The sequence below is a fragment of the Bison bison genome, unplaced genomic scaffold (assembly GCF_000754665.1).
Source record: "Bison bison bison isolate TAMUID 2011002044 unplaced genomic scaffold, Bison_UMD1.0 scf7180017864141, whole genome shotgun sequence".
Taxonomy (NCBI): Eukaryota; Metazoa; Chordata; class Mammalia; order Artiodactyla; family Bovidae; genus Bison; species Bison bison.
Window position 1 is genome coordinate 5,411,826 of NW_011494713.1, and position 3,707 is coordinate 5,415,532.

Consider the following 3,707-nt stretch of genomic DNA (forward strand, 5'->3'; position numbering starts at 1 on the left):
AGAGACAGATGTTTTTCTGGAACTCTCTTGCTTTTTCCATGATCCAGCAGATGTTGGCAATTTGACCTCTGGTTCCTCTGCCTTTTCTAAAACCAGCTTGAACATCAGGAAGTTCACGGTTCAAGTATTGCTGAAGCCTGGCAGCACATATTGCTGAAGCTCCCAGATGGATATCTTTAATTCCTTCAATTATCTTTATTTCCACTTTATTTTCTTTATTTCCACTGCCAACCATCTCCTGTCTCACATGTAACCAACTCAGTTATCACTTCCCAGTTAAACCTCTGCAAGCAGTTTTTCTGACCTGCTTCCAATTCATTCTTCATATATTAACTATGTGTGTGTGTTAGTCACTTAGTTGTGTCCGACTCTTTGCAACTCCATGAACTATATAGCCTGCCAGGCTTCTCTGTCCATGGAACTCTCCAGGCAAGGATACTGGAGTGGATTGCAATTCCTTCCTCCAGAGGATCTTCCCGACCCAGGGATTGAACCCTGGTCTTCTGCATCACAGGCAGATTATTTACCACTTGAACTACATGGAAGTCCTATATTAGCTATAGAACCTTTTAAAAACCTTAAATCATATCATGCCATCCTCCTAAGTTTAAACTTTTTAGTAGATTCCTATTGAACATGGAGAGGGCTTCCCAGGTGGCTCAGTGGTAAAGAATCTGCCTGCTAATGCAGGAGATGCAGGGTCCATCCCTGGGCTGGGAAGATCCCCTGGAGAAGGAAATGGCAACCCACTCCAGTATTCTTGCCTGGAGAATCCCATGCACAGAGGAGTCTGGAGGGGCTCCAGTCCATGGGGTCTCAAAAGTCAGTGAGTCAGTTCAATCACTCAGTCATGTCTGACTCTTTGTGACCCCATGGACTGCAGCACGCCAGCCTTCCCTGTCCATCACCAACTCCTGGATTCTACTCAAACTCATGTCCATTCCATCAGTGATGCCATCCAACCATCTCATCCTCTGTCGTCCCCTTCTCCTCCCACCTTCAATCTTTCCAGCATCAGGGTCTTTTCCAATGACTTGCTTTTTTGCATCAGGTGGCCAAAGTATTGGAGTTTCAGCTTCAGCATCAGTCTTTCCAATGAATATTCAGGACTTATTTCCTGTAGGATTGACTAGTTGGATTTCCTTGCAGTCCAAGGGACTCTCAAGAGTCTTCTCCAACACCACAGTTCAAAAGCATCAGTTCTTTGGCACTCATCTTTCCTTATGGTCTAGCTCTCACATCCATACATGACTACTGGAAAAAGCATAGCTTTGATTAGATGGACCTTTGTCAGCAAAGTAATCTCTCTGCTTTTTAATATGCTGTCTAGGTTGATCATAACTTTTCTTCCAAGGAGTAAGTGTCGTTTAATTTCATGGCTGCAGTCACCATTGGCAGTGGTTTTGGAGCCTCCAAAATAAAGCCTGTCTTTGTTTCCATTGTTTCCCCATCTATTTGCCATGAAATGATGGGACTGGATGCCATAATCTTAGTTTTCTGAATGTTGAGTTTCAAGCCAGCTTTTTCATTCTCCTCTTTCAACTTCTTCAAGAGCCTTTTTAGTTCCTCTTCACTTTCTGCCATAAGGATGGTGTCATCTGCATATCTGAGGTTATTGATTTTTCTCCTGGCAATCTTGATTCCAGCTTGTGCTTCATCCAGCCTGGCATTTCTCGTGATGTACTCTGTATATAAGTTAAATAAGCAGGGTGAGAATATACAGCCTTGAGGTACTCCCTTCCCGATTTGGAACCAGTCTGTTGTTCCATGTCCAGTTCTAACTGTTGCTTCCTGAGCTGCATACAGATTTCTCAAGAGGCAGGTCAGGTGGTCTGGTATTCCCATCTCTTGAAGAATTTTCCACAGTTAGTTGTGATCCAGACAGTCATAGGCTTTGGCGTAGTCAGTAAAGCAGAAGTAGATGTTTCTCTGGAACTCTCTTGCTTTTTTGATGATCCAATGGATATTGGAAATTTGATCTCTGTTTCCTCTGCCTTTTCTAAATCCAGCTTGAACATCCGGAAGTTCAGGTCCCGTCGGGTCCCATCACTTCATGGTAAATAGATGGGGAAACAATGGAAACAGATGGGGAAACAATGGAAACAGATGGGGAAACAATGGAAACAGTGAGAGACTCTATTTTCTTGGGCTTCAAAACCACTGCCGATGGTGACTGCAGCCATGAAATTAAAAGACGCTTACTCCTTGGAAGAAAAGTTATGACCAAGCTAGACAGTATATTAAAAAGCAGATAGATTACTTTGCCGACAAAGGTCCGTCTAGTCAAAGCTATGGTTTTTCCAGTAGTCATGTATGGATGTGAGGTTTGGACCATAACAAAAGCTGAGCGCCGAAGAATTGATGTTTTTAAACTGTGGTGTTGGAGAAGACTCTTGAGAGTCTCTTGGATAACAAGGAGAGCCAATCAGTCCATCCTAAAGGAAATCAGTTCTGAATATTCTTGGAAGGACTGATGCTGACTCTGAAGGTCCATTGCTTTGGCCACCTGATGGGAAGAACTAACTCATTTGAAAAGACCCTGATGCTGGGAAATATTGAAGGCAGGAGGAGAAGGGAATGACAGAAGACAAGATGGTTGGATGGCATCACTGACTCAATGGCCATGAATTTTAGCAAGCTCTGGGAGTAGATGATAGACAGGAAGCCTGGCATACTGCAATCCATGGGGTTTCAAAGAGTCAGACAGGACTGAGCGACTGAACTGAACTGAACTGATCTGAGCTTTTCTTAATTAAGTTACACTTGCTCTTAATATTGTGAGACTATTTTATGTTTGAAATCACTATGGAAATACCTTTTCTAATTTGATATGTTTATTTTCATTTTATTGTTTTTATGATGCATGAATATTTTACATTTTTATTTAGTTATATCAGTTATATTTTTCTTCAAGTGCTTTGACTTTGGCTTAAATGTTCAGAAAGTTTTTCCCTACCACAAACTTGTGTTAACATTTATCTGTTTTTTCTTCTGATTTTTTTGGATTTTATTCTGTGCCCTCCATTTAACTACTCCATCTGGAATATATTTGGATATATGAATTGAGGTAAGGTTCTAATTTTAAATCATTTCCAGCCAGTGTTTTAATACTATTTTTGAATAATCCATTCCTTCCATATTGAATGTTCTGAAATGTCTTTAACATATGATGCATTCTTGTTCTTACATATTGCTGTTCTGGGATTTCCTTTTCTGTTCCATCAATCTATATTTTTATCCTTTATTCCAATACTATTTTCATAGGTGTTACTTTTATGCTTTAAAATAAAATAAGCATACTAAAATACTTTTTCTTTTGGTTCAAATTATGGCCAATCCATGAAATTATTCCTCCAAGGGGAGGAAAAAAAAACTTTAGAAGCAATTTTCCAGTTCCTAAAAATTATATTGGAGATTTTATTGAAATTTGATAAAATGTATAGTCCCGGAGAAGGCAACGGCACCCCACTCCAGTACTTTTACCTAGAAAATCCCATGGACGGAGGAGCCTGGTAGGCTGCAGTCCATAGTATCGATAGAGTTGGACACGACTGAGCAACAAATTGCCAACATCTGCTGGATCATGGAAAAAGCAAGAGAGTTCCAGAAAAACATCTATTTCTGCTTTATTGACTATGCCAAAGCCTTTGACTGTGTGGATCACAATAAACTGTGGAAAATTCTGAAAGAGATGGGAATACCAGACC